This window comes from Podarcis erhardii (genome assembly GCF_964252035.2).
Source record: "Podarcis erhardii genome assembly, chromosome: 5".
Classification (NCBI taxonomy): Eukaryota; Metazoa; Chordata; class Lepidosauria; order Squamata; family Lacertidae; genus Podarcis; species Podarcis erhardii.
In genome coordinates this window covers 64,670,757-64,685,134 of record NC_138509.1, presented here as the reverse complement: position 1 = coordinate 64,685,134, position 14,378 = coordinate 64,670,757, and the positions used below count along the sequence as shown (strand labels likewise).

General features: G+C 44.5%; 1 long non-coding RNA gene across 1 annotated transcript in view; it reads left to right on the top strand.

Annotated features, from left to right (window-relative positions):
• LOC309343270 overlaps positions 1-14,378 on the top strand; it is a 139,776-nt gene that overhangs the window by 27,294 nt on the left and 98,104 nt on the right. The gene's annotated exons all lie outside the window — the stretch shown is intronic.

Below are 14,378 nucleotides of genomic sequence, written 5' to 3'. Positions count from 1 at the left end.
TATCCAAAATATCAATACGATATTACCCTGTTTAAAAAAATACCACTAGCCGGTGAGATCATAAGGGGCTTTCAGAAGGAATTTTTATAGCAGACTCATGCCATGATTTAACTTTTTTCCTAGAAGCTTTGGCATGTCCTAGAAAACAGTCAAAAGCAGAAAAATATAAGAACTCTGATGACTGCATCTGGAGGAAATTTACATTCTGGTCCAGAGCTTACTTAAGCCAAAGCATTTGGATTTAAGCTGATGCACAGTCTAAGTCTATATCTGTTTACTCAGAATAGACATGGTTAGGATAGTGCTGTATGCACCACTTTGCTCAGTAAAATGTGGTAAGCACCAGTCTAAACTTTAATCTCAACATTTTGATTTATAATTCTGGTTCAGTCTGTGTAGAGACTGATAAAAGTAGTGCAAAATAAATCACAGGAAAATGCAGGAACAGTAACACTGGCAATAGGAGAGAACAAATAGGAGCACCATAACAGGCCAAATGAATCAGGTTTGATGCATATTCAGCATCTCCTCTGAATCAGGTTCTGTAGTTTCTCTGACACTTGATTGCAGCCTTTACCCAGAACTCACAAAATCAGATGTTTCTCTGAAGGTTTGTGTGAGAGAAGACAAAACATGGAAGGGCTTTCCTTTTCGTTCACGTATTTCTTGCAGCTTATTTTATCAGTGACCACAGTAAATAGCATCATGTTAGAAGGCTGATATTCAAGGGCAGTGAGAAGATGGACAGTGCCTGCAACATTCCTTTGAAGCGTGTGCATGAAGTCTCACAAAGAGGGGAAAAGAAAAGAAATTACACTCCTCTATTTGACGCCTTTTGTGTCTGCAGATGATGCATATGTACATATGTAATTTTATTTGCATGCCACATTCTCGTGGTTCAGATCATGCTCGAGGAGGTTTACAACATGAAAAAACCACATAATTACAACATAACAAAATAAATAATATGCAATAAACAAAACATTAAAAGATACACAACCAAAATGAATACCGGTAATTTCTACATCAATAGAAATCAAAGTCAATCAGGACCCCACACCCCCAGGCCATGTGGGAAAAGGCCTGTAGGTCTTCCAGGACTCACAGCCAAGATGGTCTCTGTCTCAAGATGATAGGCTAGGTGATTTAGCTGTCCAGTATTCTATCTGGGTGGGATGCGGATGGTGCTGTGGGTTAAAACACAGAGCCTAGGACTTGCCGATCAGAAGGTCAAATCCCCTCGATGGGGTGAGCTCCCGTTGCTCAGTCCCTGCTCCTGCCAACCTAGCAGTTCGAAAGCACACCAAAGTGCAAGTAGATAAATAGGTACCACTCTGGAGGGGAGGTAAACAGCGTTTCCGTGCGCTGCTCTGGTTCACCAGAAGTAGCTTAGTCATGCTGGCCACATGACTTGGAAGCTGTACGCCGGCTCCCTCGGCCAATAAAGCGAGATGAGCGCCACAACCCCAGAGTCGGCCGCGACTGGACCTAATGGTCAGGGGTCCCTTTACCTCTTCTATCTGAGAGTTCAAAGTAAGATGGAGTGGAAGATGACTCCTTGCATTGTGGTTCTGCTGGTTTTTGCAGTTTTGTTAAATATTCCACTGGTGGAACTTGAATAATCTCCCTTGGGAAGACAAGTCCATAGCCAAATGTCTTACTGCCAGGATGCTGTCTTTGCTTGTCATCATCTGGAAGCATTTGCACTCTATTCATAGCTGTAATGACACAAATCTAGCTCCCACCATAATAGCCTAAGGGCTAGTGAGCTATCCCCTATCCCACTAACTCTTGTCTAGAAAGCATTTGTAGACTCATAGACGGAAGAACTAGTAGAACTAATAGCAAAAATTCCTTCTGACCATTCCTCCAAGGAGGTCAAGGAAGGATACCTGAGTTAATATAATTTTATCCTTATGACAACCCTGTGAGGCACGCTAGGCTAAAAGCTTCAAAGCTCAGTCAAGCCAGGATTTTGAATCCTGGTCTTTCTCGTCCAAACTGAACCTTCTATCCAGAACAACAAACTTCTGGCTTTGTTTTCTTTCTAACATCTACGCTGCACCATTTCTTCAAGTACAACTGAACTGCATCTGCATTATATCAGTGAAGACTCTGGTAACTACTATTAATCACATCTTGCAGGAGCCTTAGATTAGGTTCAGTTTTGGATTAAGGGAATAATAATAATAATAATAATAATAATAATAATAATAATAATTTATTTGTACCCCGCCCATCTGGCTGGGTTTCCCCAGCCACTCTGGGCGGCTTCCATAGAAACCAAAAATACACTAAAATATCATACATTAAAAACTTCCCTGAACAGGGCTGCCTTAAGATGTCTTCTAAAAGTCAGGTAGTTATTTATTGCTTTGACATCTGATGGGAGGGCGTTCCACAGGGCGGGTGCCACTACCGAGAAGGCCCCCTGCCTCGTTCCCTGTAGCTTTGCTTCTCGCAATGAGGGAACCGCCAGAAGGCCCTCGGCGCTGGACCTCAGCGTCCGGGCAGAACGATGTGGGTGGAGACGCTCCTTCAGGTATACTGGGCCGAGGCCGTTTAGGGCTTTAAAGGTCAGCACCAACACTTTGAATTGTGCTCGGAAACGAACTGGGAGCCAATGTAGGTCTTTCAAGACCGGTGTTATGTGGTCTCGGTGGCCGCCCCCAGTCACCAGTCTAGCTGCCGCATTCTGGATTAGTTGTAGTTTCCGAGTCACTTTCAAAGGTAGCCCCAGGTAGAGCGCATTGCAGTAGTCCAAGCGGGAGATAACTAGAGCATGCACCACTCTGGCGAGACAGTCCGCGGGCAGGTAGGGTCTCAGCCTGCGTACCAGGTGGAGTTGGTAGACAGCTGCCCTGGATACAGAATTGACTTGCGCCTCCATGGACAGCTGTGAGTCCAAAATGACTCCCAGGCTGCGCACCTGGTCCTTCAGGGGCACAGTTACCCTATTCAGGACCAGGGAGTCCTCCACACCAGCCCGCCCCCTGTCCCCCAAAAACAGTACTTCTGTCTTGTCAGGATTCAACTTCAATCCATTAGCCGCCATCTATCCTCCAACCGCCTCCAGGCACTCACACAGGACCTTCACCGCCTTCACTGGTTCTGATTTGAAAGAGAGGTAGAGCTGGGTATCATCTGCATATTGATGGACACCCAGTCCAAACCCCCTGATGATCTCTCCCAGCGGCTTCATATAGATGTTAAAAAGCATGGGGGAGAGGACGGAACCCTGAGGCACCCCACAAGTGAGGGCCCAGGGGTCTGAACACTCATCCCCCCCCCTTTCTGAACACGGCCCAGGAGGAAGGAGCGAAACCACTGTATAACAGTGCCCCCAGCTCTCAGCCCCTCTAGACGGTCCAGAAGGATGTTATGGTCGATTGTATCAAAGGCCGCTGAGAGATGCAGCAGAACTAGGAAACAACTCTCACCTTTGTCCCTAGCTCGCCGGAGATCATCAACCAGCGTGACCAAGGCAGTTTCAGTCCCATGATGAGGCCTGAATCCTGATTGGAAGGGATCCAAATGGTCCGTATCCTCCAGGCGTGCCTGGAGTTGTTCAGCAACCACGCGCTCAATCACCTTGCCCAAGAATGGAAGATTTGAGACTGGGCGATAGTTGGCCATACTGGCCGGGTCTAAAGATGGTTTTTTAAGAAGTGGTTTAATGACCGCCTCTTTCAGTGGATCTGGGAATGTTCCCTCACAGAGGGAAGCATTCACCACCCCGCAGAGCCCATCGCCCAGCCCTTCCCGGCTTGCTTTTATTAGCCAGGATGGGCAAGGATCAAGGAGACATGAGTCATTTTGATTATGAGTGATTTTATCTGCAAAAAACTTTGCAAAATCGTTGCAGGAGATCTTGGGGTCTTTACAAGGCCCCGGTGGTAAAGGTGGTTCCGTTAAATTGCAAACCACCTGAAAGAGTCTCCTGCTAGTATTTTCTGCAGATGCAATAGAGACGGTGAAGAAAGTCTTCTTCGCCGTCGCTATCGCCACTTGGTAGGCTCGACGTTGAGCTCTAACCTGTGTCTGGTCAGATTCGAAGTGAGTTTTCTGCCACTGGCGCTCTAGCCATCTCAGTGATTGTTTCATCGCCCTCAGCTCCGAAGAAAACCACGGGGCTGTCCGGGCTCCATGCAATCGGAGAGGGCGCTTCGGAGCCAGACAGTCGATAGCCCTGATTAACTCCGCATTCCAACGGGACACCAGGGAATCAGCTGAAAGGCCATCAACTTGGGATAAAACATCCCCTACCACTCTCTGGAAGCCAATTGGATCCATTATGTGGTGAGGGCAGACCATCCGAATCGGTCCCACCTCCCTGCAGAGGGGAAGGGTCGCGGAGAAGTCCAGTTGCGCCAGGAAGTGATATGACCATGGCACTTCTTTTGTTTCACATCACATGGATGCAGGCAGACATTGTTCTTTTTTTAAAAAAAAATATTTATTTGATTTGATTAGACATTCATACAAACATTACTACACATACACGTACACTTACAACCATAATAACATAATGACAACAAAAAATAACAAGGAAAAAGAAAAGAAAAAAGGATAAAAAGAAGAATGAAAGAGAAAAGTTAAGGTAAGAAAGAAGTACATAAAATAGGTGGGTGATAATACAACTTTGTGACTTCCCTCCACCAGTGCTCGTCATTTTTTCATTCAAGTTGTTATTTACATTGCAAATCATGCGTCACTACATTATTTCTTTTAGTATACTATTATATTATAGTATCAAGACAACTTTATGAGCTTAGTCTAAACATATCAGCATGTTATCTTTAGAGCAGTGTTTCTCATGTACACTTCGAACCATAACCATTGTGACCTTAATTTCTGATGTGTTTGATATCTTATTGCCGCAGTTAATTTTGCCAATTCTATAAATTCTGTTAATTTATATAGCCAATCCTCTTTTGTGGGCATATAATTTCCTTTCCTGTTCTTTGCAAGAAGTAACCTGGCTGCTGCAGTTGCATAAAAGAACAGTTTTTCCCTGTCTTGTGGTATCTCATCTCCTACTATACTCAGTAAGAATGACTCAGGTTTCCCCCCCTAAATATATCCTGAGCATCTTTTTTAGTTCATCATGGATGCAGCCCCAGAATTTACAGGTATCAATCAAATTATTTTTGAAGCCCTGTCGTTTCTTTATCAGAGACTATCAAATAATATCTAACTCACTGAATCTTTTCACGGAAGCCAACTGCAAATTTCCATTTTAACACGAGCAATCTAGGCAATGTTCTCTAGTCTCGGAGAATGCCACTTTTGCAAAACCAAACCACTTACATAGCTGTAAGATGAGGCACAGGCCAACAGAGACAAGATCTTAATTGTTCCATGTGTAAAATTACTCTGTCTCTAAGCTCCCCCCCCCCTTTCACAAAAAATGCAGCCACAGTGGAATGAAGGCTTTGTGGGATACCTTAAGGTTCTCTCATACAATGAAGTGGTGTTATTCATGTCTCAGGGGATGGGCCCATAATCACAGAGGTCAGAAATGAAACTATGGCTGGGATCTGGAAACTGAAAACCAGTTGACCTTCCAGTTCTTTCCAGTTCGATAGTTCTATAATTCTGTGGCCCTGCCCAGTCTCACTTTATGGAACAGGCAGTCATCTGAATATGCATTACTTTTCCAATTTGACTGGATGAAGAATTAAAGGTTTAAAGTCATGGGCCAGGTGGAATCAGGATACAAAAATCAGCACGTAATTTATTCACAACATAAAATATTATATTTCATGTCATATAACTTTAGTTACTTAGGTCAAATATGTGATTCCTGTTAGTGGTGACCAAAGATATTTGTTTGCTTGAAGTGCAGCTGCAAGTATCTCCACTCCCAAGCAAAGACACAGAATACTGAAGGCCACACAAATTATTTTGTCTCCTGAGGCAGAAAATCTTGCAAGCATCTCTTCCACTCTTTGGCTGAAATAAATACAATAATAATAAACAAAATAACACACCTAGGTGCCTTGTTCATTTTGTCTGGAGATTTCTTTTAGCAGAAACATACCCAGCAGCTCCATTAATCCAAAGGTCAGCTGAATCACAAGCCTATCTTTAGGTTTCCTCTCTACCATGTTTTTTAAAAAATTCCAGTAGTAGAAAGTTGCATGCAAATGGGAAATATGCAAAGATTGGTTTTATAACAGGAGGAAGAACATAGTGGGAGGCAATGAAGCCACACAGAAAGTTTAATAAATAAGGACACATCTATAAAGTATCAACGGGAGGAAGGGATAGCCAGTTGGTTAAAATGGAACAAAGCATGTCAGGATTTGGGTGGGCATTGGAATAATCTGATGTCTGCCTGAGAACCTGCAAAACTGTTATCAGTGGATAATATTGGGCTAGATCAGCATTCCAACTTTTTTCCAAGGAGTTCGTGGTCCACTCTTTTATCCTCACAAGAACCCAGAACTGTGTGGTAGGTGATACTGAGCGACAGCTACAGCTCACAGTTTATAACAGGGATGTGAATCCAGGACTCTACATTGTTCTGCTTCTAAAACAGTCTTATTTAATATAAAGCAGCTTTATATGCTCAACTCAGTAATTTCCTAGAGGTAACTAGCTTCATATCTTTGACACGGGTGGCGCTGTGGGTTAAACCACAGAGCCTAGGGCTTGCCAATCAGAAGGTCGGCGGTTTGAATCCCCGTGACGGGGTGAGCTCCCCTTGCTTGGTCCCTGCTCCTGCCAACCTAGCAGTTCGAAAGCATGTCAAAGTGCAAGTAGATAAATAGGTACTGCTCCAGTGGGAAGGTAAACGGCGTTTCCATGCGCTGCTCTGGTTCACCAGAAGTGACTTAGTCATGCTGGTCACATGACCCAGAAGCTGTACGCCAGCTCCCTCGGCCAATAAAGCAAGATGAGCGCCACAACCCCAGAGTCGTCCGCGACTGGACCTAATGGGCAGCATTCCCTTTCCCTTTACATAACAAGCTGCATATTTGAGACACAGGGAGCTCACAGTTGTAAGTTAACTGCTCAGCTCACCAGTTTAATAACCACTTTAGCTGTGAGATGGTCTTTGAAATTAGCTTTAGGTTTGCTCCCAGGAAAGACTCTTCAAAAGGTTAATCTGTAGCTCCTTTATCTCGTTTTTGGATTACATTTCATCCTCTTTGGTAGATTTATTTTCTTCCTCCTTTTCCACTAAAATGGTATAGGGCAAATGGTGACCTGTGGGGCACATCTCCCAGACCTGAAACACAAAGGAGGAAGTTTCCTCCCCAGGAATCCAGCCAGTATATAGCTAAAGTACTGGGCCTTATCACATCCTGCAGCTGAGCACCAGTCATCTGATAAGAGCAAAGGCACCTGCAGGCAAGGAACTGGGCTGTGTGAAAAATCTCTGCTTTCACAGTTCATGCTTCTGAGATAAAGGGATTTTGCTAATTAAACTAGAGGGAAATAGTGTCCTTGATTATTTCTCAAGGGGGTATTGAAGATGTAGCCTTCAGCATTGTCTGTTCCTCTTTCCCTTCATCCCACAATGGGTCTCTATTTCTCTGAAATTGTAACACAAGGACATTCAACATACAGGAAATGCCCTTATTCAGGAATCTGTACAGAGATGGGTGATATGAGGCAGTAGCTCTACAGTCCTAACCCCCCCCATGCCACCAATGAGAATGTTCTGTCTTGGAATCTGGGCATGGTGCTTTTTCCAATGTACCTCAGAGGAAGTGGATGGATTCCCCAAATCTGTTTGTGAAGTCCTTTCTCAAGGCACCACTTCTCACGGAATGCTTTTGCTCCACTGAAAGACAAATTGTTCCTGTGCCAAATCCATAGGGTTGCAAAAATAACTCTGGCCTTCAAGGGGCAGATCCCATGGAAACTCAGCTTGTTGTCGTTGCTGGTGCACAGAAGAAGAAAGCAAGCAAACAAACAAAAACCCTGTTCTGTTTGTGGAGGGTACATCCCTCTAATCATGTTTTGCATGGAAAGTCCTGCTCCTTACTTTGTATTATTACAGGTATCAAGCAAATTATTTTTGAAGCCCTGTCATTTATCAGAGACTATCAAGGAAAGATTCTTAATACAGTGGTACCTCGGGTTACATACACTTCAGGTTACAGACTCCGCTAACCCAGAAATACTACCTTGGGTTAAGAACTTTGCTTCAGGATGAGAACAGAAATTGGGCTCCGGTGGTGCAGTGGCAGCAGAAGGCCCCATTAGCTAAAGTGGTGCTTCAGGTTAAGAACAGTTTCAGGTTAAGAACAGACCTCCGGAACGAATTAAGTACATAACTAGAGGTACCACTGTACAGGGGTGTAGGCTGAGCAGCTAGATGGCTCAGATTTAAAGTTTTGCAAGAAAAGGCTACATTTTCACATATGGAAGATGCTCCAACCCTCTGATGATTTTGTTGCCTTTTTTTATATAGCAGGAAGTGGAGGTCTTTGTAGGCAAGAGACAGAGAGGAAAGTAAGTAGCCCACACCACATACAACTGTCCTATTTCTGCGGTAACAAGGAAAGTAGGAATTGTGTATCTCACCCGCAGCAAAGACCTTGAGCCCCAGGAAAGTCAGAAAGAAATAGGAGAAGGAGAAAACCAAGTTACACACACTTCTGCTTCCCCTGATTCACCCTGAGTGTAATGAATCCTAATTTGCAAATCAAAGCTAATTAGATGTAGCTGTAGTTGTATTAGCCCCTTGCTCAAACTGACATATCTCTTGGCTGCTCCCCCACTTCCCCACCTTAGCTGACCTTAGGGCGTTTTCTTGCCCTGTGCTTGGCTCAGTTTTAACTTTTAATCCACACCCTGTTACACATTGGGATGAGAAATGGGATAAAGAGCAGGCCCTAAATATAGCTGATAACGCAAAGGCCTATGTCCTTCTTAGAGTGTCTGCTCATTTGTTCCTGGTAGTAAAGACGGAGTTTGAGAAACAGGCATGTGTCGTGATATTTGGCTGCTGTTTTTACCACCTCACCCCCTCTCAAACTCTGTCCTCTTGAAAGTGAGGCAGGAACAATGAATTGGACCAGAGGGTGCCTCACAGTCCCGGAAGACTTGCCCTCTCAAGAAATATGCTACCTTGGAGGTATTTCCTGCTCCCTTCCACGACCTGCCATTCCAATCTATTTGTTTCATATCCTGCTTTTTACAAGGCAGACTCTGCGTGCCGCACAACAGAAGGAAACAAATACCCTTGTACAACTTACAGAATGGTAAGTGCACAACTCTTTGCAAGACTTCAGCCCAAGAGCTGCATCATATACAGTATTATACTTGGCCACTGATTAGCACATTTAACAGGACAATGCATGGGGCACTTAAAAGGCAAGGCCACATTCTCCCAGAGGGCTTCTTATTGGCCCTGACTGATCTCCTCTCTTGTTTTGGCTGTTATCATTAATGTTTGTATTTATAGCATGTTGCTGGTTTATTCCCCCCCCCCCCAACAGCTTGTTTTATATGACACAATTTCACATGGGTTTCAAATATTTTTGCAACTAAAGCAATAATGGAGCACTATACCAGCTCACAAAAGCCAATCTTTTGTGTCGCATCAATTCCCTCCTCCTGTACCACAAGATTAGAAATAATGGTTGTAATATGAATAGAAATATAATAAACCGTTTCACAGTGGGCAAACTGTGGCCAAGTGACCTGTGTGCTTGCCTGCTCAGGTGCTAACTATTGATGGGCAACATCAAGGCTCCTACTCTCCCAAGTACAGCCTTCAGAGAGAGGATACATTCAAACGAAGTATTATCCTTTGTAAAGTAGGACACATGACCAGCCTACCGTAATTCATATGAGTGATATCTAAAGCATAATGAAGCCAGAAGTTCACTGACTTTAATGAGCTTTCTCTATAGGTTGGTTGAGTGGTACAGTGGTACCTCGGGTTATATACACCTCAGGTTACATACGCTTCAGGTTACAGACTCCGCTAACCCAGAAATAGGACCTCGGGTTAAGAACTTTGCTTCAGGATGAGAACAGAAATCGTGTGGTGGCGGTATGGCAGCAGCAGGAGGCCCCATTAGCTAAAGCGGTGCTTCGGGTTAAGAACAGTTTCAGGTTAAGAACGGACCTCCGGAACGAATTAAGTACGTAACCAGAGGTACCACTGTATAGTTATAAGCCCTTTTTGTCCCAGGACAGCACTCACACTTCACTTCATCTAGCTCTCTGCTGCAGATAGGATTTTTGCTTCATCATATTCTGTGACCATTAAACTTGTGTTTATGCTGGTTTGGAAAGCCCATCCTACATTTGGAGTGATCTCAGCTTAGCGTGCTATGCAGCTTGAGGTTCACACACAAAAAAGCACGGAGCGAAAGCAGTAACACAAGGGCTTCTTCTCTCTGGTTGTGGGTAAGAATAAGATCTGCTTTGTATGCATAACATTCCGGAGCAGTAACCTGAATGCTAAAGATGCAGGGAATGTACCCAAAGAGGCTGTTTACTCCCTCTGGACATGGCCAGTCCATGTTTAGAAAATATTGACACACAAGAAATGAGCTGTGAAGACCCCAGAATACTACACTGAACAAAACAGAACAGCCACTCCTCTCTGTGCATCGTTTTAATCAGATACTCATCTTTTCATTGTGGGAAAGGGCAACTTTGTGTGGCAAGCATCCAGCATTTTTGTATGCCTGTTAGGAGCAACTAGTTAAATAATTTTGCTTGCTTAATCATTTGCCTTTCACACGAGAGCCTATACTGTATACTACCAGCGTTATGCCTTTTTGAGAAATTGGTGGAACTTGCTTTCTCTGACGATAACGGGTTGCCTTTCCAAAGATAACAAGTTTCAATGCAATTTTTTGAAGAGCACGGGAAACCTGTAGCACCTTTGTAATTTACAGGTATACAGACTGAGTGGGTGGCATTGGGGCTGAGCCCTTTTCAGTAGATAGTCTCCTTTCACCTCTGTTTCAGTAATGCTTTGGAGAGGGATATTCAAACAGGGGTAATAAAATATTCACTACACTGGCAGAGTGATTCCCACCCACATATTCTGGGCAATGAGTTGGCAGGTTTGGGCTCCACATGATGTATTGCCGCAGTGGGTGATGTATCCTTGGGGGCTGGATCTGCTAACCTTGTGGATCCTGCCACCTGAGGCTGTTGCCTCACCTTGCTGCATAAGCGGACCAGCTCTGGCTAGGCAGGGGCAAAACTCGGCTTTATTTCACTTGTTTGGCACCCTCCCATGCACATTTGCGCGCGTGCGCGCACACACACACACACAGGCTGAGAGCCTCAGTGGTGCCCCTCATGAGGTTTCACCCGGGGCAAAGGCCCCAGCTAGCCCCCCGCATAGCTACCACACTGGGCCAGGGGTGGTATCTCACTAAGTCATGCTTAGAGAAAGTCCACTGAAATCAATGCACTAACTTTGGATATCACCCAAGGCATGAAGTGTGCCATCACTATGCCTTGTTCACTCACATTTGTCAATATCCAGTTACTCTCCTCCCATGTTTTCCCAGTGTGTCTTCTAGTTTCCCCCCCTTACCACAGGACTTCCAGCTTTTAAGAAGAACGGAGAAGTACAAAATCTCCCCAGGTTTAGATGCCTTGCTGTTATTTTGCTATCTTTTAAAAAGAGGTGTGGTTTTGATACAGGTAGTGGCAAACAGCACACATTCTCTATAACTGTCGCAGTGAGACCATTTAATATCCCTGTTGATTTCCCAGATGGTCACTCAGTGAGCCAGACTTTCCTTCCCCTTAAAACGGCTATGTCACATCCACTGGCATGGGCATAACTTAGTAGGATGTACGTACAGAAAAGATAGATTATCCCCAACAGTGTGGAAACTCAATTGCAATTCAGCTTGTAGCTCACAGTGGGAGAGAAATGATTTATTACCTCTACAAACTACTGCCTGGAAGCAGCTGTATTGTTCATAAACTACCAGACTATACAACAACCTATAAAGATGGGTCCCTCTTCCCCTACTTGGCGTGATGGAACAGCATTGTTGGAATCATTCATAATCCCTAGTTAAAAATCACACTTTTATGTTCTTCTAGATGATGAGAGAATTTCTCAAAACTCCCATTAAGTTTATGGCCCATACTAATCCATCCTGTCTTTACATTCTTCCTTTTGTGATGGTCAGAGGTAGATATGAGCATTTCTTGGAAGAACATGGAATGTGCCAACACAAAGCCATTGAGGGAGGTTCAAGCTGGGGCAGAGAATTTAAGGCACCAGAGCAGAGCTGTGTTTTTCTTAAAGTGTTTTTCTCAAAATAAGGCTGAAGAGCAGAAGAAGGGGGGCAGTGAGTACATTTGGGACTTGTGTAGTGGCCAGTAGCTGCCTCTCTGTCACAATTTACTAAGAAACCCAATAGAACAAAAATTGCTCATTGTACTTCCTTAGGTCAAATCAGAAGTGGAAGGTAGCAAGGATATGGCATGTATGTGAACCACTGCTGCTTTCAATCTTTGACCTGGACTCCTGATCCAGATTCACAATTATGTCTATTAGAAATAATTCAAACCTTCACGTTCCTACCTCCCAGATTCTAGATCTACAGACAGCATAGCTGCGTTACCCAGTTCTGAAGAGCAAAACCATCACTGATGAGGCAGAAATGGAAGGAGAGAGACGTATCCGAAGCAGGCCTAGATCAGCCCATGGGGATGTTGCATTGAGACTGTGCTTGGATGAGGGAGAAGCTACCACCTCAAAAACCTGGATCACCTGGTTAGATCAGGGGTGTAATTTCAGCCGTGAGATTTTCCCGTGCCCATCTCTTTTTAGCATGGGCAGTTTTGCATCTTCTCAGCTTTTTTCACATTGCCTATCAGAAATAACAATAGACGGGCAATAGGAAAGAAGGATCAAGAGCAAGGCTCATAATTTTCAAGGGAGATGCACTGGCTCTCTTCCTACAGCAGTGGTTTTCAAACTGCGGTGCAAAATGCCCCTAAAAGCACCTGTAAGTAGGGAACAAAGGATCCTGAACCAGGCGAAGCCTTCCTGCCCTTACAACCAAGATGAGTTTTACATCCTCTAAAAGAGGATGATCATTGATTCATATCCTTCTTTGGTGGGTTTTAAGCAGAGAGGTTGGATGGCCATCTGTCATGGATGCATTGCAGAAAGTTGGACCAGATGACCCTCAAAATCCCTTCTATGATTCTATGCGGAAGGCCAGCAAATCTCCCACCTTCCTTAACATTCCAGCTGGATTTGGGAAGAACTACTGTTATATTCTAATTATATTTTCCCTGTTGGTATTTTCAGGAGTAGTAAGCGACACCTTGTTCTGCTCCTCTTTCTAACACAAGTGTTTGATTACTGCTCTAAGCAATAATCTCACTGCACATAACAGCTGGTCGCACATGCATGGCCACGTGCAAGGATCTGTGCATGCTCTGCTATGAAGCAGATGGCTGGAGGTGGGCTTGAGGGTCCCAGAAGGCAGAAGAAGTTCAGAACAGGGGCCCCAAGCTCAAGAATTTTTTTTGAAAGACTGCTCTACAGCAACACTGTACAGACCAGTTCCGCCCCTCCACATTTCAGTTCCTATCTCATTTCCCCTTTCTCACTCTGTTCTTCCTTTGATCTCTTAACACCCTCTCAAATTGTAGCCTTCCAGCTAGTTAAAGAGCCTCCCTCCGATATTCCCTTTCCTGCTTCCTGCTCCCAACATCCCTACCTTTATTTCACAATGATCAATCACTTACACCTCACTGCTTCTTTCAGGAGTGCCCTCAAACAGCCAACAAATGCTGTGGGGGGTGGGGAATACACCCCCTCTTTCCACTTAGTCTCCAGCTATGTGGGATGGCAGCAGACCCATTTGTTTAAGTCCATGGCCATCTGCCCCAATAATCTCTAAAGCAGCAGGCGAGGATGGGGTATGATTTTTTTCAGGAGGAAAAGGGTGAAATAAATGGTACCCAGTCCATACTTCCATGTGGTTCCCCAAAGTCTCTCACCATGAACACTCACCCCTGGCTCATCTTCGGTTTCAGTGCTGTGCAGGGATGGTTTTTGAGCCAAGGCTGGGAAAAAAATGATTGAACTTGTAAAGATCCATGAAATACCAGGCTCCATGCAGTTAGTTTCTCAGGGCCCAGGAAGAACCAGCTGTTAGCACAGTTGCCCCAGGGAAAATGGTCACTTTCTGAAAACAAAACCTGAAGATCAGAAGAGCCAAAACAACTTAAGGCTGGCAGGCAAGTTCTGAAGGGGGGCAGCTGCTTAGCTTAGCAAAATCCGTTTCCCCCAGAAAAACAAGTTACTCCAAACTTTAGGGCTGGCATAGCAGAGCTTCTGCCAAACCCTGTAAGCCCTGTAGATAGAGGATCTCGAGTATACAACTGCACCCTACATCACATCAGGGGGT